This window comes from Plecotus auritus, assembly GCF_963455305.1.
Source record: "Plecotus auritus genome assembly, chromosome: 4".
In the NCBI taxonomy this organism is placed as follows: domain Eukaryota; kingdom Metazoa; phylum Chordata; class Mammalia; order Chiroptera; family Vespertilionidae; genus Plecotus; species Plecotus auritus.
The window spans coordinates 106,242,056-106,269,704 of record NC_137775.1 but is presented as its reverse complement, the minus strand read 5'-3'; the positions used below and the strand labels follow the sequence as shown (position 1 = coordinate 106,269,704).

At 54.9% G+C, this 27,649-nt stretch overlaps 1 protein-coding gene across 1 annotated transcript in view; it reads right to left on the bottom strand.

The window, feature by feature from the left end:
• PTPRN2 (protein tyrosine phosphatase receptor type N2) overlaps positions 1-27,649 on the bottom strand; it is a 458,587-nt gene that overhangs the window by 149,623 nt on the left and 281,315 nt on the right. The gene's annotated exons all lie outside the window — the stretch shown is intronic.

The following is a 27,649-nucleotide window of genomic DNA, read 5'->3' as shown; positions in this document are numbered from 1 at the left end:
CTTCCCCAGGGCCATGCTCAGTCATTCCCTAGGGGCATGCTCAGTCCTTTCCCAGGGGCATGCTCAGTCTTTCCCCAGGGGCATGCTCAGTCCTTTCCCAGGGCCATGCTCAGTCCTTCCCCAGGGGCATGCTTAGTCCTTCCCCAGGGCCATGCTCAGTCCTTACCCAGGGGCATGCTCAGTCCTTTCCCAGGGGCATGCTCAGTCCTTCCCCAGGGCCATGCTCAGTCCTTCCCCAGGGGCATGCTCAGTCCTTTCCCAGGGCCATGCTCAGTCCTTCCCCAGGGGCATGCTTAGTCCTTCCCCAGGGCCATGCTCAGTCCTTACCCAGGGGCATGCTCAGTCCTTTCCCAGGGGCATGCTCAGTCCTTCCCCAGGGCCATGCTCAGTCCTTCCCCAGGGGCATGCTCAGTCCTTCCCCAGGGCCATGCTCAGTCCTTCCCCAGGGGCATGCTTAGTCCTTCCCCAGGGCCATGCTCAGTCCTTACCCAGGGGCATGCTCAGTCCTTTCCCAGGGGCATGCTCAGTGCCCGGCCTTCCCTAGGGGCATGCTCAGTCCTTCCCCAGGGGCATGCTTAGTCCTTCCCCAGGGCCATGCTCAGTCCTTCCCCAGGGCCATGCTCAGTCCTTTCCCAGGGGCATGCTCAGTCCTTCCCCAGGGCCATGCTCAGTCCTTCCCCAGGGCATGCTCAGTCCTTCCCCAGGGCCATGCTCAGTCCTTCCCCAGGGGCATGCTCAGTCTTTCCCCAGGGGCATGCTCAGTCCTTTCCCAGGGCCATGCTCAGTCCTTCCCCAGGGGCATGCTTAGTCCTTCCCCAGGGCCATGCTCAGTCCTTACCCAGGGGCATGCTCAGTCCTTTCCCAGGGGCATGCTCAGTGCCCGGCCTTCCCTAGGGGCATGCTCAGTCCTTCCCCAGGGCCATGCTCAGTCCTTCCCCAGGGCCATGCTCAGTCCTTCTCCAGGGCCATGCTCAGTCCTTCCCCAGGGGCATGCTCAGTCCTTCCCCAGGGCCATGCTCAGTCCTTCTCCAGGGCCATGCTCAGTCCTTCCCCAGGGCCATGCTCAGTCCTTCCCCAGGGCATGCTCAGTCCTTCCCCAGGGCCATGCTCAGTCCTTCCCCAGGGCCATGCTCAGTCCTTCCCCAGGGCCATGCTCAGTCCTTTCCCAGGGCCATGCTCAGTCCTTCTCCAGGGCCATGCTCAGTCCTTCCCCCGGGCCATGCTCAGTCCTTTCCCAGGGGCATGCTCAGTCCTTACCCAGGGCCATGCTCAGTCCTTCTGTAGGAGCATGCTCAGTCCTTCCCTAGGGCCATGCTCAGTCCTTCCCCAGGGCCATGCTCAGTCCTTCCCCAGGGGCATGCTCAGTCCTTCCCCAGGGGCATGCTCAGTCCTTCCCCAGGGCCATGCTCAGTCCTTCCCCAGGGCCATGCTCAGTCCTTACCCAGGGGCATGCTCAGTCCTTACCCAGGGCCATGCTCAGTCCTTACCCAGGGGCATGCTCAGTCCTTTCCCAGGGCCATGCTCAGTCCTTCCCCAGGGCCATGCTCAGTCCTTCCCCAGGGCCATGCTCAGTCCTTCCCCCGGGGCCATGCTCAGTCCTTCCCCCGGGGCATGCTCAGTGCCCGGCCTTCCCTAGCGGCATGCTCAGTGTGGCGGGGACACTGCTTGTAGCCATCCGGGACCGGGAGTGGACTGTGGTCAGTGGAGTAAGAAGAATTGGGAGAACTAGGAGAGTCTGCATCACCTGGCATGGTAATTACATTTTTAGGAATGTATCCTTCAGGAATAATAAGCTGAATAGATCAACTTTATGTATAAAGGTAGTAATTGCAGCAAGATTTTAAAAAGCCAGTTCTGGAAACAACCTATGTATGCCAATAGCAATAGCAACAGCAACACCATAGAAAGACCTGTGTGTTCCTCGGGACACTGTTTTACAGTCAATCTGACAAGGTCACACGTGCTAAGTAAGAGCAAGATAAAGTAGAGTGTGCGAATTATACATATATTCTAAAAGAAATACCAATGAGTGAGTAAATCCAGGTGGCAGAATTATTAGTGATTTTAATTTTATTGTTCTGCATTTTCTAAGTTTCCACATACATATTCAATAAAACAAAACAAGCATTCTAACAGAAATATATGCATTTCCCAATTCTGAAAAGGCAGGCTACCTGTGGCTCACATCATGACACAGGACTTTCCAGTAGTATCACCCAGTCTATGTTGTGTGGCTATTCCTCCCCCTGCCCACCCATCCATCCACCCATCCACCAACCTATCCATCCATTTGTCCACTCATCCATCCATCACCCATCATCCATTCATCATCCATCCATCCATCCACCCATCCATCCATCATCCATCCATTCATCCATTCATCTATCCATCATCCATCTATCCACCCATCATCCAACATTCATTTATCTATCCATCCATCCATCATCTATCCATCTATCATCCATCCATCCACCCACCCATCATCCATCCATCCACCCATCATCCAACATCTAGCCATCCACTCAACCAGACTATTATTTGTAATGTACATGGGACAGGTTTAAGGATGTCCTAATGGGATTTAAGGTTGGCTAAGAGTAATGTTTGTCCTTGGGGGATGTAGAGATGAATGATGGAGACAGATGAGGCCACAGCAATGCAGGGCCACCTGAGATGGCTGAGCAGAGGGTGCCATGGGAGTCTAGGGCCAGATGCCAATTCTGTGGAAGGTGGTCCATGCTCCCCGCCCCCATTCCCAAACAGGCACATCACCAGCACCCACAGCCCCTGAGGAAACCAGGGTTTACACCTCTCTGCTCTTTGCACATGTCCTCCTGTGCCTGCCTCCTCAGAAAACTCCTACAACCCCAAGACCCAGCACAGAGAGCTGCTCTGCGACCTGGTGACACTGCCTCCTTCGCATCTAGACTCCGCAGGTGGCCCTCAGTGCTGAGCCACAACGATGCGTCTCCCCAACTATTAGCCTGGGACTTCTGACCCGGGGTCTGGGTCCCACACACCTTACACCCACTGCCTCACCCCAACACGTCACAGCTGCAATGTTTGCCAAGCAAAGGAATGTCTTTTTCCTGGCCCGTCCCACCTCCCCCATCCTGACACTTCCGATCCCCCTCAGCTATCAAGGAGCCTCCAACATCACATCTGGTTACACCTCTCCAGAAGCCAACACCTTGCATTCAGCATGAGGTAGTGCCTGACTGTTCTTTAATTATTTAATTGTGTGACTGTGCACTGTGGAGTGAGTGTGTGTGCATGTGATGGCATGGCTCTGCCTTCAGAAGCTACCCTGGGCACAGGCTTGCTCCAGGCCAGGGAATGGGGGCGCGGGGGGGGCGGGGGGTGGGGGGCGGACACACTTCCCCCATCCAGGCAGGTGGTTAGGAGGGGAGAGGCCTTGGGAGACAGAGGGGCATTGGAGACAGTCTCCAGGGCCTCAGAGGGACATTCATTGGAAGAGGCCACACAGTTGCAGACAAATTTGGTGACCAAAAGGCTGGTACTGCTATCTAACCAGGCCCACCCAACCCTGGGGGCCCGGAGCTCAGCAAAGGGAGCGGGGCCGGACACCTGCTGGAAGGGCCGAGGTCAGAGCCCCTCCCACGTCAGAAGTGCTTCCTGTCCCTGAGGTGAGGGTGTGGGGACTGTGTTGGGGAGCACGGCTCCAAGGCAAGGCTCAGGTTGTACTTGCCCATCCTAACCCCTGGGGAAGAGGGGAGACGTGCTGGGAGCCTGCGGTCTCCACACCTCTCCGGAAGCTCGCTCTGTGAACATCGTTCTGACAGGAAAACCGAGATTTCCCTGCAAGATTAAATGTCATTCTCGATAGCATAACGTCTGAAGCATCCTCCTCCCAAGTCCACTCCAACACTTGACACCGAAAATTAAACTCTCTCTTCTCATTGAGTGGGTAATGCAGCCCTCGGAGGTGCAAGAGCCCCTGCAAGGTGAGAAATTAAAGCTGCCGCACTGTAAGCGCTAATGGCACGTATGAAACACGAGAAAGGTAACTTAATGGGCAATCAGAAGAAATCATAAAACTAATCATGCAGTTAATGTCTTAGGAGCAGGCGGGGAGGGGGTTCAATCATAGACAACAGCCAGGGCTGGTTTGGGGCCACGGTGAGTCCACCGTCCATGGGGGGCTGGGTGGGGGAGGGGGGGGCTCTGCTCCTGTCCAGGCCGCCTTCCTCCAGCTGCGCCCAGAGGAGCAGGCAAGGGAGGGTACCTGACCTCAGAGCTGCCTTCTCTGCACCTTGGTGAGACCTCGAGACGCAGTGGAGGGAGGCGGTGGGTGGGGGCTGCGGCTCCCTGACAGCAGGGCTTGCAGGAAGTGAAGGAACGCACATCAAGGGACCTAAGCACCTTCGGGATCTTTGCTGACTGTGCACAACGTGCAACAAGCATAGCGCTCTGTCTCTGGTTGACTGTTTAGGGACCAGGTTTAAGGCACAGGATGCTAATTGGTTGCTGAAGCAGGGAGGGAGGAGGGGCCCGGGGCAGCTGTCTGCTTCATGAGACTCTGCATTCAGAACTCTCCATCCGATGCCACTTACTGTGGCCGCCAGCTCAGGCTCTGGCACGGTCTGTGAGGGGAGAGTGGCAGAGCCTGGAACCCACCTCTGGTGATGGTGCTGCCGGGCCTGGGCCTGGGCTGGGGCTGGGGCTGGGCAGCGGCCTGGGAGGCAAAGGGCCACAGGGAGATATGGCTCAGGGAGAAAGGACACATTTGGGCCTGGGCCTGGGCCTGGGCCTGGGCCGAGGAGACTGGCCACGTGGTGGTGGGAGTGCAGCAGGAAGGACTTCGCCTGGACAGATGGACACAAGCCAGACCAAAGGTCCCAGAATCCCAGAGACACTTCAGAGAATCTTCGGCATGGGCAGCGTGGGCCAGACGAGCACGGTATGCTGTTGGCCATGAATAAAAGATGACTGCTTTTTAAATCCTCCCTCGAGGATTTATTTAGAGAGAGGAAGGGAGAAAGAGTGAGAAACATCAATCTGTTGCCTCCCGCACATGCCCAGACCTAGAATTGAAACCACAACCTTTTTTGTTGTTGTTGTTAATCCTCAGCTGAGAATATTTTTCCATTGATTTTTAGAGAGAGTGGAAGGGAGGAGGAGAGACAGAGAGAGAAACATCGATGTGAGAGAGACACATCGATTGGCTGCCTCCTGCACGTGCCCAGACCAGGGCCAGGGATAAAGCCTGCAACTGAGGATTGTGCCCTTGACCGGAATCGACCCTCAGTCTGAGGGGTGACACTCCATCCACCGAGCCACTTGGCCAGGACGCGACTACTATTTTATTTCTAGCCATGAGAGGGTCCTGCACTTGTAGGTGGGTTTGCACTCCGGACCACATGCCTCCAGTGCCAAGTGTGTGGGGCTGACCTGCTGACCGCCCTGCAGGGGAGCTGGGCTCACACGCACCTCATGGTTTCCTGGAGACCCTTGATATCTGGCCCTGAAGGTGACATGCTTCCATGTACCCTCACCTTGAGGGCTAGTTTCTGCCTTTATTATCACTACCAGAGGCCCAGTGCATGAATTCACACACAGGTGGGGTCCCTCAGCCTGGCTGGCGATCAAGGCCTATCAGGGGGCTGGCCAGCTTGGGGGAGGGACAGCGGGAGGTTGGCTTGCCGGCCCCTCTTCCCATCAGGGCCCAGGGTGAGGGGCTGTGGGAGCACACTGACCACCAGGGGGCAGCTCCTGTGTTGAGTGTCTGCCCCCCTAGTGGTCAATGCACGTCATAGCAACTGGTCAACTGGTCATTCTGGCCATTCAGTCATAACGGTCGCTTGGGCTTTTATATATATATAGATTTGTGGTTTTCACTGTGGTCTGGCTGGTGGTCCCATAGGCGCCCTGGATACAGGGCTTTCGGTTCTGCAAGCAGGGGCCGCCTGCCTGGTCTATAAGGCTCTAAAACAGAGTTGCAAGGCCAAGCACTCCCAGCCTCTATCCCTCACCACGGGACCCTGGGGGCTCCCTCCTCAGGCCCCCCGTCCATAGGCCCTGCTTGTCCCTGTTAGTAAATGACAAGCACCTAACTTCCGAATAAGGTCGAAATCCCTGAATTCACTCCTGGGGCATCGGAACAGCTCCCCTCCTGGCTTTTCTGAGGGGTCATTTGTCTGCGAGCGACATGGAAGATGCAGGTCGGTGACGGAGGGCACCCATACTGCCCAGAAGGCTGCTCTGCAGAGAGAAGGGTGGGCACCGTGTGCTGAAACCCAGGGCGAGGGTGTGGGCGTGAGCCCTCCTCTCCCAAACGCCTGGATGCACAGTGTCCTTTGGGGGTGACCGATTGCTGCCCATCAGCAGTGCCCCATCACAGTGGCGGCGACTCCCTCCCCCTTCCTTCCTCCCCAGCGCACGTGGATGCCCTCGGTAATTCTGAGCACCTGTCCATATTTATGGATTTATTGATAACGTGTTGCCTCCCATTGCACTAACAAGTGTACATCATAGAACACCTAAGAATAGCTTAAAGGAAGAAAAAATGAAATAAACATTGAAGAAATAACTCATGAACTACTTCAGTAACCACTGTAGTGACAAATGGTGCGTGGCTGTGCTATGTGCTGAGACGGGTGGTAGTTTGCCTGGGGGAACCTGGAGGTCTGGTTCATGCTGCGGTCCTCGCTTTGGGGACTCCGTGGGAAGCTCCTTGTGGTGTGGTCCACATGGAAGAAGTGGCTGTGCTTGTAGAATGACAGCACTGACCTCCGCACCCCATCCACAGCTATGCGAAGGCTCCTGCTCCTTTCCTGATGCCCATTCATTAGCTTTCAGAAGCAACTGGGACTTAGTACATGGTTGTTAGGGTTGGACCCTATGCCATCCACTGCTCGCTCCCTTTGGAAAGACGTTAAGTTAGAGCAGTGGTCAGCAAACTCATTAGTCAACAGAGCCAAATATCAACAGTACGACGATTGAAATTTCTTTTGAGAGCCGAAAACCGACTTCCGTGCATGGGCCACAAAGTTTCAATCGCATTGTACGTGCGCGCCCGCATGTGGTATTTTGTGGAAGAGCCACACTCAAGGGGCCAAAGAGCCGCACGTGGCTCGTGTGTTGCAGTTTGCCAACCACTGAGTTAGAGAATTCCTTTTCCAAGTTTTTAGCAACATGGTGATGACAAATCTTATGAGGGACAAAAGCTGTTGTCTGTAACCACGTCACACAGCAAGGGACACATCCCCAAACACCTTTTCGATCTGGGAGGTTTTTTCATTTCAAAACCTCTGCAGGGACCACTGGCCCCGGGGAGCACGGTGGTGCTGGCGCTGTGCTCTTGGCCTCTACGGCCCTTCAACATGTAAACTCCCCACCGCTGACCAGCAAGCCTCAGAGGGACACACACTTTCCGGTTTCTCTAATTTTATTACAACATTTATTATAAAGGTTTAGTGTTTTTGTTTTTATAAAATTAAAAATATAAAAAATATATCAAATGTATAAACCAACCTCTGGCTGCGTGGACTCAAACAGGGTAGGAAAAGGCCGGCCCCCTGGTGCCAGGCCTGTCACCTCACCCACAGTCTGTTCCCAGCATTTCAGTGTCGGCACCATTCTCTAGGGTTGTTCCAGCTGTGAGGACAGCTTTACCCACAGAGGACTGCCGCTACTAGAGCTGTCGTTTGCTGCTGGGAATGTTTCTGGTTTACACCTTTCCTTTAGTGGCGCAGAAAGAGCATTTCAGAGCATTCAGCATTGAGACATTATCTGTGGAGATGTTGTCAGCACGCAGTGTCCTGGAGCAGCAGCCCACCGGGGGGTCTCTGTCTCACCATGGCCCACACAGCCCCACAGAGGCCCCACAACTGGAGGGTCACTCTTCTCTGGCTGTGCCTTAGGTTTTTAGAAGCTGTCTTCCCACTTCTCCTTAAGTAAGTGCCATTTGGCCCTCAGTCAGCATACTTGACATGGGCTGGAGGGCAGCATCACAATCAGGCTGCACATAGTCAGACTACACACATATAGTCAGGCTACATACAGTCAGGCTGCACACATGCAGCCAGGCTACACACAATTGGGATGCATACATACAGCCAGGCCACACACATACATACAGCCAGGCCACACACATACATACAGCCAGGCCACACACATACATACAGCCAGGCCACACACATACATACAGTCAGGCTACACACTGTCGGGATGCACACATACGACCAGGCTGTACACATATAGTTGAGCTACACACATACAGTCAGGGTACACAGTCCGGCTGCACACATATGAAGGGCTGCACACATACAGTCGAGCTGCAAACGATTGGACTCAGGAGATCCAGGCCATGCACAGCCAGCATGTCTCTGGGGATGACCTGGACATGACCCCAGAGCAGTAGCCCTGCCCCCAATCCCTTCTGCTCGCTCTCCATTTTCAAACAGAATCCCACATCTGCTATGTTGTCGAACATCTCTGGAGATCCATACCCTGCATTGTTTTACAAAATGGCAGGGCTCATATTTAGGGGCATTTATGACTTCATCTTTGTTCTGCTGTATGGATGCTTCCAAGCAGGCCCTACCCTCCTCATGAGCTCTGTGGATGCATTTCTGGTTTGCAATTAGATGTCACTCTAGGCAAATCTCATTCCTGTATCTTACTGATGCCTTTTAATCTCGAATCTTCCACTTTCATATTTCCCTCCCTAAACATGTGGTGGTAATTAGGGGATGGAGCTGGATGCTCGCTCTGTGCAGGGAGCAGACAGCCTCTTACATTGATGTCAATGCACACGTTCTGAATAAGACATGATGGCTGTGGCCCCTCCACACCAGGCGACTTGAGAGGACTTTGAATGGCACTGGCTGGTAGATTCCATCAGCAATGGGCTGGCTGGGCTCATTTTTATTTTTTCATGGAACTGACCAGGCAATTCAGTCAATAGTTGTCAAAATTGGAGTCCAGAATAGGCACAGCTGGACAGCTCAGAGTTAATTAAAAGTCGGGAGGATGATGAAAGCGACGAGGCTCGTTCTGAGAGCTGCAGAGAAAAGGGAACCAGGGCCCTTCATTGTTAAAGGGGCAGGAGAGGAGCCGAGGGCAGGGAGAGCAGAGGGTGTGGGACGCGGGACAGGAGCTCCAGGCTCCCACCGCAGGGGAGGTGCTGGTGGTGGAGTGCTGTGTGTGGCTCGTGGTGATGTCGCCCTGTGAGGTCCAAGAGTTGAGTTCTCAACCTTCTTAAGTAAGTGGGATTTGTAACATCAGACACCTGCATCTAGGTCTCTGCAAGGAGTGTGAGGGAGGAGGGGAGGCCACAGGGAGGAGGGGAGGCCACAGGGAGACCAGGGTCATGCAGGGAGCAGATCCAGTGGCTCAATGGCTGAGGAGGAGCCATGGCCTTTCAGCCTGTTTGCCTCATTCTGGTAGTCATGGGCTCCCTGCCTCGTTGCTGACTTTGTGGAGCGTGGCTCTCCTGACCGCTGGAGCCTGCTGTCCAGCCACCTCCCTGAACCAGCCCGTGGCTCTAGGCTCAGCTTCCTCATAGCCCACAGGGGATTTGTGGTTTCCTTCCGTCTCTTCCCTCAGACACTACATAGTATTCAGTCCAACTGTAGCCATTTTCTGGGGCTGCCATTACAAATCACCACAAACTGGGTGGCTTAAAACAGCAATTTATCTTCTCAGGGTCTGGAGGCCCCACATCTGAAATCAAGGTGTTGTCAGCAGGGCTGTGCTCCCTCTGAAACCCCGGCTGGGTGGCTCGGCTGATTGGAGCGGTGTCCCATACACCAAAAGTTCACTGGTTCAATTCCCAGTTAGTGCATATACCTAGTTTTCAGGTTTGATCCCTCCCACCTTTCCTCCCTTCCTCTCTCTAAACATATCCTTGGTGAAGATAAAAAAAAGAACCATGTTCCATTCTTTGTCTCATCTCTGAAGGCAACAAAATACTATGGAATAAAAGAATGAATGTTTAATAGACACACAGATAAAAAAGAGCCCAGGGTCTCATCCAACATAAAATGCTTTTTTCCCCCATCCATTTAGTATCCACCCACCCACCTACCCAGCCATCCATCCATCCATTATCCATCCTCCTCCATTATTTATTCATAATCTATTCATCATCCATCCATCCATCCATCTATCCATCCATCCATCACCCATCATCCTCCATTATCTATTCATCATCCATCCATCCACCCACCCATCCATCCATCATCCATCTATCCATCCATCACCCATCATCCTCAATTATCTATTCATAATCTATTCATCATCCATCCACCCATCACCCATCATCCATCCATCCATCCATCCATCACCCATCATCCTCCATTATCTATTCATAATCTATTCATCATCCATCCATCCATCACCCATCATCCTCCATTATCTATTCATAATCTATTCATCATCCATCCACCCATCACCCATCATCCATCCATCCATCCATCACCCATCATCCTCCATTATCTATTCATAATCTATTCATCATCCATCCATCCATCACCCATCATCCTCCATTATCTATTCATAATCTATTCATCATCCATCCACCCATCACCCATCATCCATCCATCCATCCATCACCCATCATCCTCCATTATCTATTCATAATCTATTCATCATCCATCCATCTATCCATCCATCCACCCATCCACCCATCCATCATCCATCTATCCATCCATCACCCATCATCCTCCATTATCTATTCATAATCTATTCATTATCCATCCATCATTCTTCATCATCTATTCATAATCCATCATTCATCCATCCATCCATCATCCACCCATTATCCACCCACCCTCCACTATCTATTCATAATATATCCATCATTCATCCATCCATCCATCATGCATCCATCCATCCATCCACCCATCATCCATCATCCTCCATCATCCTCCATCATCTATTCAAAATATATCCATCATACATCCATCCTCCATCCTCCATCATTCATCTATCCACCTATCATTTACCTGTCCATCCATCCACCCACCCATTATCCACCCATTCACCCATTCACCTGTCCATCCATCCATCACCCATTTATCCATCCACTACTCACTTATCCATCATCCATCCATCCATCCACCTATCCGTCATCCACCCATCCATCATCCTTCATCCACCCACCCATCCATCCATCATCCATACATATGTCCATCCATCTATCCATCATTCATTCATCCATCATCCATCCATCCATCCATCCACCCACCCATCTGTCATTGCGCTGGATGCTCAAGATGCAAAGACATCTGAGACAAACAGGATTCCTATGCTGGTGGAGAATAAATATTCCCCCTGGAAGAGTTATTAAGGATCATCCACCCAGTGTTCCCATCTCAGACATGAGGAAATTGATGCAAGCAGGAGTCAGTGACTAGTTCAAAATTATCAGGGAGTTAACGGTGAGGCCAGGCCTCCCAACAACTCATCCACCATTCTTGCCACAGTTATTTTCAGACTAGGGTCCATGTAGCATCACATTAAGATTCATAAAGTCCTTTCAAATAAGTATTACAGACCTCCCAACACCCCCTAAGCACACGACTGCATGCAATTAAACATTGTAAGCATTGACTTTCAAAATGAGTATGAGGAAGTCAAAGCTCTGATTTCCCCCTTGATGCCAAGATGATTTTGAATTGAAATATCCAGTTGTTTCTACAAACATTTCCTGGAGCCTCTACTTTGCCAGGCCCCCAAATTAGCACCCAGTGTGCTGGCTGGGCCACCCAGTAAGGCCCCTTGACATGTGGGATGTGTGCAAAGGACCTTCCCTCCGGGAAGGCCCTGGGCCCATGGACTCAGCACCTCTCACTTTGTCACTTTTTCTATAGAATCCTGTGAAGTATTTCACTTGACAAGAGAGTTCCACGGCTCTACACTTAGTGCCAAAGTAAGTAAAAAGTTTACGTTTTCCCTTAATTAGTAGACACACGTCATAAACCTGGATGATGGCTCTGGGTGTAGGATAAACTTGGAAAGGAACATGGAGAGAGGAGGGACAGCATGCTCTCTAGCCGGCCTTCCACCTGCCGCACTCCCTCCTCTGGTCCCCTGAGCGGTGCCATCTGCTCACGGTAGAGCCTCTGAGGTGGGTACCTTCTCAGAACACCTCACAGCTGGTCTCCGTGAGGCTCTGCAGATGGATGGCTGATGCTACAGATGGGGACAGGCCGGCCTGGGCTCTGAGATGCTAAGAATGTCCCTACCTGGGGCATTCATATTCTCAGTCATACTTTTATGACTCCCCCTGCTACTGACACACCACAGTCCCCCCACACTCCACAGTCACCCCACAGCCACCCCCACTCATACACACATGCTTACACACTCACAGGCTCACCACAACACATGTATGTGCTGAAATACAACACATGCTCACTGGCTCACCTGCATACACACATTCGTGGGCACATGCACACAGGCATACACACACAGGCTCATGCACACACAGGCTCAAGTGCTCACACAAGATCACATGCATACACTTGTGAGCACACACATGCACACTGGCAGACAGGCGCACTGAGGGAGCCCTTAACAGGCTTTTCCCCATTGGCTTCAGGTATTTATAGTGGCAGATGGGAGAACGCATTTCGGATAACCTTGCTCAAGGTTGCAGCCATCTTTCTGATGTGGCGATAGGACATTTCAATTCCGATGTGGCCTTAGGAAACAGTTGCTGCTGATCCTTTCATGCCGTCTGGGGAGCGTGATCCTGGAGTGCAGGCCACCCCAGGGGCTTCTGCGTCTCTGTCTCCTCTTCTTGCCCATTCCCACCCATTCTTGAAATCCCGGTAAATTCCTGCCAATCCTGGTTGGAGGAGACACCCTAATTTTAGGATCCCATGAACTCTGGAGAAAATATAAGTGTGACCCCTAGTGGCTACAGCGGACACAGTAGTCTTGGCCATTTGTCCTGCCTGAGGTCAGGAGGTGCCCTCTGAGCGGGTCCCCAGGAAGGAGGGACACAGCTATTCCCCAGCTGTGTAGGGCTCTGGGGCCTCGTTGGGGACTAGCTGTAGTGTCCAGCCAGGGGTCTTGCTGGTGGGGGGGTCCGGCTGGAGGTCCGGCTGGGGGTCTGGCTGGGGTTCCGGCTGGGGGTCCATTAGGAGGTCTGACTGGGGTCCATCAGGGGGTCTGGCTGAGGGTCCATCAGGGGTTCTGGGTGGGGGCCCTATCAGGGGGTCCATCAGGGGGTCTGGCTGGGGGTCCATCAGAGGGTCTGGGTGGGGGGCCTATCAGGGGGTCCATCAGGGGGTCTGGGTGGGGGTCCATCAGGGGGTCTGGGTGGGGGCCTATCAGGGGGCCCATCAGGGGGTCTGGGTGGGGGTCCATCAGGGGGTCTGGGTGGGAGGCCTATCAGGGGGTCCATTAGGGGGTCTGGGTGGGGGACCTATCAAGGGGTCCATCAGAGGGTCTGGGTGGGGTCCATTGGGGGGTCTGGGTGGGGGTCCATCAGGGGGTCTGACTGGGGTCCATCAGGGGGTCTGGGTGGGGGGGCCTATCAGGGGGTCCATCGGGGGTCTGGGTGGGGGATCTATCAGGGGGTCCATCAGGGGGTCTGAGTGGGGGTCCACCAGGGGGTGTGGGTGGGGGTCCACCGGGGAGTCTGGGTGGGGGTCCATCAGGGGTTCTGGGTGGGGGTCCACCAGGGGGTCTGGGTGGGGGTCCACTGGGGGGTCTGGGTGGGGGTCCATCAGGGGGTCTGGGTGGGGGTCCATCGGGGGTTCCAGCTGGGTCAGGCCAGCTTCGCTGAGCTAGTTCTCTGACGGGCTCTGCTCAAGCTCCTCAACAAGGGTCAGAATTTACGACCCTGATTTCTGAACAGGAGCTCCCACCGCCACCCTCCCTGCTTCTGCTTGTGGGACCTTTCATTCGCCGCTCCCCTGAAGGAGACCCCAGGAATGAAGACCCGAGGGAGTCAAGCCCTTCTTTGTCTCTTTGTGTAGAAAATGCCAATCACACTGCATCTTCTCTGTGCTGAGGTCTCTCAGGTGCCACAGCCGCGCCAACCCTGGAGACTGCACCTGTCTCAGCACCAGGGAGACGGCGCTCAGGTCGTGGTCCAGGCCCTGGTCCTCCAGTCCCTCACCCTGCCCACTGCTCCCTGAGCGGCTACCTGGGCCTCTTCCGCCAGAGGAGATGTTCTGTGTCTACCACTGGGAGCAGGGCCACGGTGAGCAGGGAAACTCTTGGCAGAAACCCAGAAACGTGGGCATGTTAGCAAGTTCCCAGAAAAGACCACCTGGGAGGTCACAGGAAACGTCCTCAGGCTCAGAGCCCGTTCCTCACTCCACAGGGACGTTCCTGGAGCTCAGCAGCCTGGAGCTCGCTGTGGACACAGCGCAGCGTGAGATCCGATCCAAGTTCCCGCCCTTCTCCCTGGTGAGGCAAGAAGCAGTCTCCCAATGCCTCACAGGCAGGCAGCTGGAAGAAAGGCCATGTCGGGGGGGATGATGGTTCATTCTGCGTCACCCTGACTGGGCCCTCAGTCTCCAGGTTGGCCCACGTGGCTGCTGAGCATTATTTCGGAGGTGTCTGTGGTGTTTCTGGAATCCACAGACGAGTGAGGAGGGTCACCCTCCCCACGGGGGCCTCATCCGACCTGCTGAGGGTCTGAGCAGAACAGAAAGGTGCGGAGGGCGCTCTCTGCTGATCTGGGATGTGCCCTTCTCCTGCTTGGTCTTCAGACTTGGGTTGGGGCCCGTTGGCTTCCTGGTTTCTCAGCCTTTGGGTTTGAACTTGAACTTGAACTTGCACCACAGCTTCCCAGGCCTCCAGCCTGCAGAGGGCAGCCTGTGGGGCCCCGTGATCTCTGCTGTCTCTGCATCCTCTGGGCTCTGCTTCTCTCGGGAGCCCTGACACAGTGTTGGGATGTTGACCCAGCACCTGATGGCTGGTTCACGGGTTAGCTCCCTTTTTACCTGCACGTGCACTGGAGACCCCTGGCCCCGGAAGGCAGCAGAGGCTGGGTCAAAGGGCAGGGGCAGTGTAGCACACAGAGCAATTCTCCCCAAGTCTTACTGGGCAGAGAGGACAGCGCCAAGGGCCACGCACCGGCCTGCCTGCAGGACTGTCTCCTCCTGACAGACTGGCTAGCTCCTCATCTGTCCCTGGTCTCTCAGCACTGCCCCCAACGCCGCGCTGAGGAAGGAAGTGTCTCGGGCCCAGTATCAGATGGGAGGACTTGATGATGCAGAGATGGTGGGCAGGAGGAGTGTGGCTTCAGCGCCAGCCACAGTGACACACGCTGAGCGTGAGTGCAACATGCAAGGGAGGAACGCCAGGTCCTCCCTGTTTCTCTTGCCTCAGCCCGTCATACCACAGAGGAGCCAGGAGAGGGTTTCTATCCAGAGAGCTTCGTCTTCAGAAAGCAAATATTTTCCAGGTGCTTTTCCAAAATAACCAGACCATCCCATAATGAGTGCTTTCGTGTCGGGGGATAAAGTGATGGACAGCAAGGCCACACACTGCACACGTGCAGCGGTATAAGCATCCTGCTCTCAGACATGGCAGCGAATGAACGGAAATCCTGTCTCTGCAGGGAGGCAGCGACTGTGCCGCACCGAGGCCACATCGCAGGGCTGTCGCTGGTGTGCTGGCTACTGCACTTGGTCCTTTGCTGGACAGCGACAAGCAGGTCTTGATTTTGCTCTCGGAGAATTTGTATGTGTCACCAGAGGAGGTTCCATTCCCCTTGGTGGCCTGCAGGCTAAGGGAGGCCCTGAGCACTGAGGGATTCTCATGACCCGGAACTTCCATCCCCTGAGGACAGCACCTGGATTGGCCTCCTGCACCTGTGTTTACTAATGAGTGGCCGTGGAACTCAGTGTTTCAAACGCCTGCTGATGTGAAGGGAAAGTACAGCCTTCAAGAAGATAGCAGGAACACACACACACATGCACCCACGCACACATGGATGCACACTTGCACACACATGCAAGCACATTTGGGTGTACACACACATGCTCACACATGGATGCACACACATGGATGCACACACATAGATGTACAAACGTGCACACATGGATGTACACATATGGATGATGCACACACATGGATGTGTACACATATGAACATACTAGCATACATGAACAAAGATGTACAACACACATGGCCATGAACATATGCACACACATGCACACATACACGTGGATGTATGTATACATATACACACATACACAACATGGGTGCACACACAGAGATAGGAACATCTTGCCTTCACCATCTTTTCTTTCTAAAAGCATACATATTTCATTAAGCTTCATGCAGAGTGTCTTCTGATTTATGGTAATTGTCAACAAAATGAAAAACACAGATGATTTTAACTCTGCAGGAGCTAGGAGTTAACTGGCATAAAATTATGATGTTTTTTTCATTTTAAAAAAGCAGGGCCCCAAATGCTCCATCCCAGGAAATGCTGAGGACACCGAGTGAAGTGAGGGGTAACTTCCCACATCTGTGGAGCTGGTCACCTGGAGTGGCCAGGACAACATCTGAGGGGACACCTGCCCATGACCTGAGGGCCCGTGAGACTAATTTCCATATCCAACCCAATTTAGATGAAACATCTTGGGTGGAAAGAAAAAAAAGCCGGCGCATCAATAGCCCCTTGATTAGATTTTCATCTCCCGAGCAGACAAATATGAATATTTATTACCAGGAAGGCCGGCTTTCCTCTTCCCATTGCTCTGATCTTGAATATTTTCCACTGCTAATTTTTATGAAAATTTGGGCAACATACTATTTTCACATAAACTGACAGTTCTTGAGATAATCCTGTTATTGTCTGGTTGAAAATTACAGCTTCCACTTGTTCCTGTGTTAACGAGGGATTAGATGTTGTTTTCCACCCCATAATCTGAGGTGGGCTGGAGATTGAAAATGGCACATTGTGTATGTGCAGGCTCTGAGGCCAGCACTGGCCTGCATTCGCTTAGAGGAGCTCTGTGAATCAGCAGCTCAACAGCCAGGCTCTTTTATGCAGCTGTGGACAGATGCTTCTAAAATAAATTCCTTAGCCCACCTGCCCCACCAAGATGAAAAGGCTTCCATCACAAGTAAGCTGCAGAGAAACACACAGCCCTTTGCCAAAGCACCAAAATCGCAACACCATTTATGTTGTTTCAATGCACATGTTGTTGTTTTTCTAGGGACCCCATGCTATAGGCCATCACCTCCCATTGCCAGAAGGGCCGGCCCACCTCGCCCCCCCCCCCACACTGCACAGCCACTCAAGGGGACCCGGCCAGCGGCTTTTCACCTGAACACGGTGTGTAATTTTTACTTTATTGCAGGTCAAACCATGGATTTGATTTTTTTTGGACAAAAGGGTCCTGTTATGCTTCTAAAACTATACACTAAGTTTTCTGTGTTTGTTTGTTTTTTATCTCTTTGAATGGCCTGGTAGAGTTTTTCACTCTCCCATTACTTGTCTAACAGAGGGTATTTCTGAGAAGGTCACTGTCCACACACTGTCTCCTGGAGCCGATAGATAAAGGAGCCTTAGAGGAGACACTGACGGGGGTCTCATAAGGTCAGTGCCTTGGGCTGACTGTGTCCCCCCCAAATCCGTATGTTGCAGTGCAAGCTGCCAAGACCTCAAAATGCAACTGTCTTTGGAGATGGGGCCTGTTAAAAATATTTATTTATTTATTTATTTATTTATTTGTTTGTTTGTTTGTTTATTTGTTTGTTTGTTTATTTATTTAATCCTCACCTGAGAATATGTTTCCCAATGCTTTTTAAAGAGAGTGGAAGGGAGAGAGGGAGGGACATTGATGTGAGAGAGACATAGCGATTGGTTGCCTCCGTATGAACCCCAAACTGGGGCTGGGGATCAAACCTGCAACCCATTGGTGTGCAGCCACCACCCTAACCACTGAGCAGCACTGGCCAGGGCTGAGCTGCGGGCCTTTGCAGAGGTGATTACTCAGATGAGGTTGCCAGGTGGGCCCTGATCCAATGCGACAGGACACACGGAGGGACGGCCATGTGCGGACCAGGCAGAGGGCGGCCGTCTGAGGCCCGGGAGAGAGGTCTGGGGAGGAATGAGCCACCCACCTGGACGCCAGCCTCCAGGCTGCGTGGGGCACGTCTGCTGCGAGCCCTGCCTGCTGCCCCTCGGAGGCATCTCAGGAAACAGATAACTGGCCAGGAAACAAGCTTGTGCAGTGGCCTTGGTTCCCATAGATTCAATGTAATGAATGAATCCGTCCCAGACCCTCACATGGTTCCCTGTTTTACCCTCCTATACCCAGTCCATGTCTAATGCACGCTTTCATCTATAAACCAACACTTTAAAAGCAAAAAGGACATGACGTGCAAATGAACATTTAACAGAGGAAAGGAAATGTACAGTAAAGAGAAAAATATACGTACACACTAGAACTTACCTTTAATGCTGAGAGCTCCTGATGACTGAGTATGGAGCGGAGGGACTGCGGGCAGGGGGACGGAGGAACAGGAGGTGGGATGCGGGGGATGGGAGGACAGGGGTGGGGGGATGGGGCAGCAAGGATGGGGGGACAGGGGTACGGGAGTAGGGGGGGGATGTTATTATTTGGAAGGGAGTCCCTTCCACAAAAGCATCAGGTAGCGTTCGTCTGGGGTTCTTTCTCTCAGTTGTCTCTTTGCTCCACTAGAACCTGCCTCAGGCTCCCTGGGCCCATCTCTCTGAAAACCCACCCAGTGAGGCCTGCTTGCCTAAGTGAAACGCTGCGCTGATGTTGAACAAGTGACTCGCACGGTTTGCTACTTCTCTGTCAGGGTGCTACTTCTCAGTGAACAGCCACAGCACACTTTCCTGCGATGTTAACAACGGTGGCCTGACTCACACTCGCACGTTCTCTCCTTTGCTTGTCGCCTGAGAGGTGTGTGACGGATCACACAGGATCAGCATGAAAGGGTTATCTGGTTGAGAACTGGTGTTTCATTCGACAACCAAGACATTTTCCCGTGAACAACTTAGAAGAGAATTACTTCCAGGGGAGATGCAAGAACCAAGGTTGGACTTCGCACGCCGGTCACCCCACGCCAGTCCTTTCCTGTGAGCGCGGGCTGTGCCTCTGTGTAACCCAGGAGAGAATCTGACATTTCAGTGCAGCATTAATTCTAGGTGCTTGCAAAGGGAAGAGTTATTTCTTTAAAATATTCCTTTTGATTTCTGCTCTCAAAACCCGGGTGCTGAAATGCAATAGGCTTGTCCCCCAGAAGCCTCACCAGCCTGGACTGGAACGTGGTCCCCTGTCTCAGACGCAGAAGGTGCAGCTTCGTGTTTGCCAGCTGAGTGCCACGGGCCAGACCCCAGCAGCTAGCGCCTGCCCCCGCCGCCCCCACTCGCTAGCAGGTGCCACTGCCACGGGCCAAGGGGGCTCCCCATGCAGGCGTTTCGGAGGGTTCCCCGATCTGCGATTACAAAGGGTGCTCTGCAAACAGGAAGTGCGGTCGGACCTGGAGGACAGACCCCAGGCGAGGGCTTGTCCACCTCTGGTCTCTGGGGAGGGGAGGTCCTGTACATGGGCTGGCCCTGCCTGGGTCCCCCCCCCCCCTCCCTCCCCATCCCCGGCTGCACCCACCACCTGGAGCCAGTCCCACTCCAGTGACGGAGCCTCCGTGAGGCAGAGCTCACGGCCTTTCTCTCTCCAAAGCCTGCGTGGTGCAGTTTGGGGACAAGGACGTCCTGAGCTGGACGCCTGCAGGTGGCCTGACGCTGCTTCGTCACTAGGCCTCTTGTGTGTGTCCTGGTCTGCGACTGTGTCTGCCTCATGGGAACCAGGACGGACGGCCCTGGCTGTTTCAGAAGCCATGGGCGTGGCACAGGCCCTCCACTCTCTTCACTCCCTAGCAATGCCAGGTCTTAGGGTTGAAGAGCTGAAAGAGGACGTCCGGAACAGCCCACCTGGGCCGGAGCTGCACACTGGCTCTGCGGTGCAGCGGGAACCAGTTCACTGTGTTAGGACGTCCCTCCGGTCCTCAGGGGCACCAGCCGGTCCCAGGCCGGCACAGCCCATATCTGCTGCGTATTTCTGTAAAATACAAGTGAAGATGCGAGAAAGGGCCAGGGCGGGTGGGATGCAGACATCACATTTCATTTTACGTGACTATTTACTCTGATGCTGAATAAAATGGAACTTGTCACTATAGCAACTGCTGCATCCCACAGAGCCCTCCTGCCTGCCAGTCACAGAAAAGTATTGCACAGAGACCTCAGCCACGTGGCACTGTCCTCACTGTGTCTCCCAATAAAGTCATGTTGCAGGATGGTGATGCAGCTCATTACAGCCAACATGTTTTGTGTGATTTTCTTCACTTTTGAGAAACAGGAAAACAGAGTGACACCCCTCCAGCAAAGGTCAGAAGTGATCCGAGGGCTGAGCCCCAGGGTCTCAGCGACCCTGGCCTGCCTTCCCCACGGGAGGCGTCGGTGGGTGAGCATAGAACCTTCTAGGGTGGTGGCTGTAAATATTTTAACGCAGCTCCATCCAGATTATTTGCCTCTTAAAGCACAAGGAACCAGCTTCCCTTAGGTGCACATTCTACGTTTAGGAGAAACAGGTTTAGTTTTTGGAGTACAATAAAGGTGACTGCGCAATGAACAGGGAGGGGAAGCGGGTCTGTCTGGACCGCGGAGCCCACGGCACGGAGCCCACAGTGCGAAGCCCATGGTGTGACGCTCACAGCATGGAGCCCACAGTGCGAAGCCGACATCACAGAGCTCACGGCATGGAGGGAGGGGCTAGGACAGAGCAGCCGGCTCCTCTGTCTCCAGTGCTGGCTGAGGCCCCTAGATGGGCCCTGGGTGGGGTGCCACCAGCATCCTGAACTGGGGGCCATCTGGGGTGCATCCAATGTGCCTGTTTCTGGGAAGCGGTCCCACGGTTTCCTGGGCATCGGAGGATCTGTGCCTGCTGGTGTCCTGGGCTGCGCATGGGAGGGTCCTGGGTGTGACCAGTGAGGTGTCCATCCCGCAGCTCCTTTTCCACGCGTGTCCCAGGCGCTTGTGGACACGTTCCATGGTGTCACCTCGACTGTTGTTCCATCTCCCTCCCCCTGCCAGCCCAGAGCTGCCCTCTGCCCACTGTCTGTGCTCCGTCCACACCCAGCTCCTCCTCCTCAGCTCCCGGATGGGACTGCGGGTCTAAGGGCCAGGGATGCTTTCGTCACTTACACATCTGCCCGGGCCTAGCTTGTTGCCCTCCAGGCCTTAAATCAGTGACGGCTGAGGTGACTGCAGACGTTCTCTCAGGGACAGGGCAGCTCAGGGGAGCGAGGAGCTGGCTCCGCCCACCGGGCCTGGGGCCCCCACACAAGGCGGGGTTCCTCTCACATCCTCAATGTGTCAACCTGAGCATGTGCTGATTTACTTGGGTTGCACAATTTTTATTAAAAGTGGTGTTAAAGATAAAATGACCAAGTGCACACATCGATCTCGGCATAGTGGTTCTGCTGGGATCGCCCCAGGTCATGGGCATGAGCCCTGGGGGGGCTGCGGGCAGTGCTCACAGCCTCCTGCGAGTCTATAAGGATTTCAAAATAAAAAGTTAAAAAATATGCTCAAGAAAATGTTGGAAAAGGAGAGAACTTGCTTTGGCCTCAACCCCCCCGCACCGGCTCCCAGGACCAGCCCCAGGTCTGGGCGTGGTGGCTGAGCCTCATCTCTGTGGACAGTTTCTGTGGCTGCCTTTGCCTTTACGCTTCTCAGACATCTTTCTTTATAGTTTACTTTTTTATTGATTTTTAGAGAGGGGGAGGGAGAGAGAGAGAAACATTAATGTGGGAGAGAAACATGGACTGGTGGCCTCCTGCACACACCTGACAGGGGATTGAACCTGCAACCTGGAATGTGCCCTGGCCTGGGCCTCATCTGACTTTTAACAGAATCATTCATTCCGTTTATTTGACAAATACAATGTGATTAGTTACCTTACTACGCTTTTACACTTAGATCAGTTTGGGCTTTTCGCAAAGCTGAGTTTTTCCCATTCTCTTGCCTGGTGAACCTCGAGATAAACTTCTGGGAGTGTGACTATTGAGCTGATGGGCGAGATGTGTTTTTAGAGCTGTAGAGGCCGTGCCATGCCGCTGGTTAAAAGTGGATCTTCGTTATGGAAATCCCAACTGTCACCATGGAAGCCCCAGGGCTCGGGCAGGTCACCGGCCACCAGCACTGTCTGCGCCAGGCTTCCTATCCCAGCCAACTTCGTGGGGATCCCCCGTCCCACTGTCCTCCTGGCCTCCGGCACCTGCAGGCCCAGCCGACAGCGTTGCTTTGCCTGTAGTTTCAACTCAGCAGGACGCAGGAGGGCCGCCCCATCCGAGATGCACAGACAGCCCGATGGAGCCCATCCTGCCTGTTTCTCTGGGGCCCTTCGCCTGGTGTTCCTTCACACGCGGACAAAGCCCCGGGAGTCGGGTCACCTCCTGGGTCCAACAGGACCTTCTGGACGGGGTCTCGGGAGTCGGGCTGCACACGCGCCTCCGCCCGCATCCCAGGGACTGGGCGCCCGGTCAGGTGGGCCATCCCTGCCCACACTCCCTGCGCACCAACCGGGCCCACGCCTGTGTGAAACCCATGTTCCTCTCAGCAAAGTGCTAAACAACGGATTCCAGTTTTGACAGCAGCTACTTAAACTCTTGACATCTTTCAACAGACAGGAGAGGACCACGTGGGACCCGGGAGGAAACGAAGCTGTGCACAGGCATCCACTAGGGATCTACACCCGCCCATCATTTCCACGGTGACCGTGGCCCGGAGCCACACTGCCCACCGCCACACACATCACACGACAAATTCACACAGACCTGAGGGTAGCGTGTGAGCACAGATCAGACATTTTAGGAACTTGGGGATCAACAGGTTCTCAGCCACTGAATCTTTAACAAGATTTCCCCTGGGCCCCAGAAGCACAGACCAGGCAAGCAGACCGTGGGGGGTGGGGGGGAGCGTGCATGGCAGTGGGGTTCATGACACCCTCAGACCCTGGGGAGAAGAAGTAGCTGAAAACCACATCTACCATGACACCCGCAGTGATGGGTTGAGGACAGCCCCCCAGTGCCGCGGTGCCACGACTGAGGGGTGAGAGGAAGCCCTAGGAGGGAGGTCTCTGATGCCCCCTTATCCCTGAGGCCGCAGGAGACCTTCGTGGGAGAGGGGACCTCCCCACACCCAGAGAGAGGAGGCTGCCTTGTCTCCCACCCTGCGACCAGCCGGACCTGTCACCCCAAGGCCGCCTGCTCCCCAGACCCAGTACAAACATTCGGCACAACTGTGTCCTCTTGAAGCTCTCGCCACACAGGCCTGCCAGCAAACGTGCCCATTTCTCCTTACCTTCCAGGCCCGCAGGGACCCCAGGGACTCAGGACAGCATCCCTTCCTCCCCGCACCGCAACGCACCGCACAGCCCCGGTCAGACAGGGAGGGGGCCAGGCCAGTGCTGCTGCGTCCTCATGGTGGAGCCTGGGGCGGCGCCACTCCCCCTCAGCCCCTCCTACAAATGGTGGGGGGCAGCCTGGTGGGGGGCAGTCGCCACACTGAGACCTTAGAGCAGGGGTCCTCAAACTTTTTAAACAGGGGGCCAGTTCACTGTCCCTCAGACCGTTCGAGGGCTGGACTATAGTTTAAAAAAAAAACTATGAACAAATTCCTATGCACACTGCGGGCCTGGGACGAGTCGGCTGCTAAGCAGGACAGGCAACGGCACCCAGCGGGCTGGATAAATGTCCTCAGCGGGCCGCATGTGGCCCGCGGGCTGTAGTTTGAGGACGCCTGGCTTAGAGAGTGACTCCTCATTCTGGACGCACTGCGGAAGCTGGGCTCACGGGCCTGCTCACCCACCTGTGTTTCCTTTCCAATAGTGAGATTTCCTTGGTAATATCACAATTTTCCTTTGGAAGACAGGATGACGGTATTAATTTAGGAAAAGTGGACACTCTCAAGATGTCAGAAATTAGGTTTGGAAACACATCAAAGTGCCATGATCTGTTAGGAGTGTGGGCAAGGGCTGTAACCTGCTCTTTGCCTTTCAATCTTGTTTGGAGATGTTTCCGTTCAGCGTAAAAGGCTTAGATTCGGCTCTGTCCACATGTGAACCGTGAGCCGTGGGACAGGCCACCAGTGCTGGGAGGTTTCTAGCAGCTGACAGGGCTCAGGCCTCGGCGCTGAAGTCAGCAGAGATGCTCACACCAAGCGCATCTCAGAAGAGTCAGAGCTCACATGGCCAAGATAGCAGGAGGCGACTACGTTAGAGGAGGAGATGTCGCTAGCTTTAAATGGTCTCTCAGCACCCTCCTGCTCCCATTTTCACTATCCAGCATCCACCCCAAAGATCCAGCACCCCTTCCCTCTGGGTGGTGGCTTCAGGGCTGGAGGGTCCCCAGACAAAGGCTAAAACCAAGCGGGTCCTGGCTGCAGAGCCGTCGGGAGTGGTCTCGTGCGACCAACACGCCTTCTGGAATGGAGCCTGCCGCGAGGGAGGCACAGGGCGTGGGGCCCTGGTCTCTGAGGACTTGGGGGACCAAGAACCACCTTGCAGCTGCTGAGGACGTGGGGCTCAGGGAGCCTGAAGGTGGGTGGGCCACAGCCAGGTGTCAATCAGCAGGTGATGTGGAGGTCTGGGGCTGCCATGCTCAGCTCCCAGGGGTGGCGAGGCCAGGCCTCTGGTCATATAGGGACCGCGGAGCAGAGCTCAGACAGGGATGGAAGCATGGGGCAGGAGGTGGCTCTGCTCCTGCCTGGGCCCTGCCTGGGGTCACACCCCATAGCAAGCCACCCCCCACCGGCCAAGGAGGGAGGATGTCAGAAGGGGCAGAGGGCTATTCCCTCAGGAGTTAAATAGTCATTGTCACAAAGTATCTGCATGCAGTTCAAGTGCCCCTGAGTCGGGTGAATCCAGTTCCGGGACAGCACATCTCCAACCGCATTCCATGTCCGAGACGGGCACACAGGCAGACGGGCTGTGGTGGGCAGAGCGAACGGACAGACCTGGGGTCATCCCCACGTGGCTAACACAGAAAGCCAGGCCTGGGCGAGGCCCCCGAGAGCCAGGGCCGAGAGGAGGGGAGGGCTGTGCCGGAGTGTCAGGGGCATAGGGGTCACACAGGGAGGGGTTGGCAGAGTCTGAGGGGGCGCCCTCAGCACAGCCAGGGTTCAGGAAGGGGGCTGGTGGGGAAAGCTGCCGAGAGGACAAAGCGCCCACGGTCCCGGCGACAATGAGGTCACTGATCCTGCCGACAGCAGAGGCTTCAGAGCCGTGGAAAGGGGTCCTGAGGGGACGGGACATGTAGACGCAGCTGTCGAGGAGTATTGCCTTGCATGAAGGGACAGAACTGCTGGGGGCCAGGGGCAGTCTGAGGGGGCCGGGAGTTTATATGTCACAAGATGGGAGCCCAGGGCGCATCTGCACGGCTCAGGAGCAAACAGGGAAACGGCGTGTGGAGGGTACAGGAGAGAGAATGTGACAGAAGGAGGCAGACTTGGGCGCAGTGCAGACCTCATCCTTTGGAGGAGAAGGAGGTGGGGAGGCTGGAACCCTCGGCGCTGCCCCGCCTCCCCTGAGAGTGGGGACTGGCCTCCAGCCACCACTGCCTGGGGGGCAGAGGGAGGCAGAAACCAGGCCTGTGCCATCTGCGGGTCCGGGTCCAGGGTCTCTTGCCTGAATGGGGCAGAGACTGCCCATCACCACAGAAATGGGTCCGTGGAGACATTAGGGTCCCAGGGGTTCAAGGGAAACGATTCAGAAACTCCTAGAGAGACCGCCCTCCCGGATAGCCAACGCCCGCGGCAGGTGAGTGCACAGACCCCACAGACGACAAGGGCGAAGGGCCTCCTGAGGGCGGGTCCAGCAGGATTAAACAATTCAAAAGACAAAGGCAAGTATCCAAACCATCAAGTCCAAGACAGAGAGACAAAGGTTTGAAGATGCAGGAAACACACTGTTCTCCGGAAGTGAAATGTACAGTAACGACCAGGCAATGCCTGCTCTTCATCGCAGATTAGACGCAGGGGAGAGGACCTGCGCGGCATGGCCAGAGGTGAGAGGTGAGAGGTGAGAGGTGAGTGGATGATGGGGAGCCTGAAGAGCTGGGTGGGTAAGAGGGTCCATGGGGGCTACTGGGAGGGTGACCACGGCGACGGGTCTGAGAGTGAGTATTGTGGAGAGGCTGCTGCATCAGGCACTTGACATCGGTTCTCTCAGGGATCACCACCTAAGCCAGGTGGGTGCTGTGACGCCCCTTGGATGACAGAGGAAACCGAGAGTCGGGGGAAGCGAGTCTCTGGGAGGGAGGCCGTGTTCAGAGAGAATGGAAGACAATCTTGCCGAACAAGGAGGGGTCTAGACCACGGAGCTGCCCTGCAGGATCGGTGACCCAGGTCCCCTGACGCAGGGGCGGGGCTTTGGGGATAGAAGTGGGAGCAGCAGGGACCTCCGTGAGGCTGGGGAGGGTGAGGAGACAAGGCTACCACTTCCTGACCCTGGTGCCTCACCCGGAGTGGGGGCGGCAGCTTCTCCCAAGCCAGCCCAGCGCCAGGCCTGCCCTGCAGCTCAGCTGTCACTGATACCAGCATGGGGCCCTGTGACAGGAAGCAGTGAGCCTGAGGTACCTATGGAAGCCGTGCTGGCCAGAGCGAGCAGTCAGCGCTGACCCAATCGTCACACCCTCCTTCGAGCCCCTGAGAAGCAGGAGAGCCCTTTCCAGTCAGAAGAGGCCCGCCCCCCCCACTTCCCCGCCCCATCCCCCCCCCCCCCTTCCCGGCAGAGCCAGCCTCCCATTCACAGACACACTTCCTAACCCGCCGCTCGGCCAGACACTCCAGGCAGGGCGAGGCTCTCAGCCGCAGCTTTCTCTTTACACCTGTGACTTTCACCCCACCCTGGACACCAGAAACATGCGTGCTACGGAAACTGCCCTCCGGTGGGCACAGGCAGTCTTGGGGCCCCAGCTCTCCCACATCCTCTGACAGGTTCTCAGTCCCCGTGTGCGCCCTGCACTATGTCACAGGAGCACGAGCCGCAGGCTCCTGCACGCCTGCTCCCCGTCAGTGTGGAGCCACTGGTCATGAAAACAGCCCGTCAGACCGGCTCTCGTGTGGGAGCAGGACTCGCAGCTGCGGGGACATTTCCCCCAAGAAAGCGGCAGGTCCCAGCCATCAGCAAGGAGCCCTCATGGCCGCCGCCTGATGGTCAAGTGTCTGAGAAGGCCAGGCCGTGAAATCTAGTTTCTACGGCGACAGCAAAGGCCGGTTTGGTCCATGTGGACTCAGAGTGGCAGCACCCCTCCTAGAGGGAGCAGCGCTGTTCTGCCTGCAGTTCCTTCAGTTGCATGGGGACCAGAACGCGCCCCGCAGGCCTTGGGAGGCGAGAGCCGGCAGCTGCACTTGCTGACTGAGTGTCAGGTCAAGTGCCTCCTTCCAGTACCAACGGAGCCATGCCCGGCCCTGAGGCTGCGGGCCTTGCATCCTATTGTGGAAGCATCCTTTCTTATATCGCCTCCCCTCAAACACGCCCTAAAATAACTAAGATACCAGTACACCCACCGAGTCCCCGAGGGAAGGGTAACTTCCCCGGCCCACTCATGTGCACACATTTAACAATTAACGAAACGAGAAAGTATGTGTGTTCTGACGGTTTCACTGTTTTTCTTA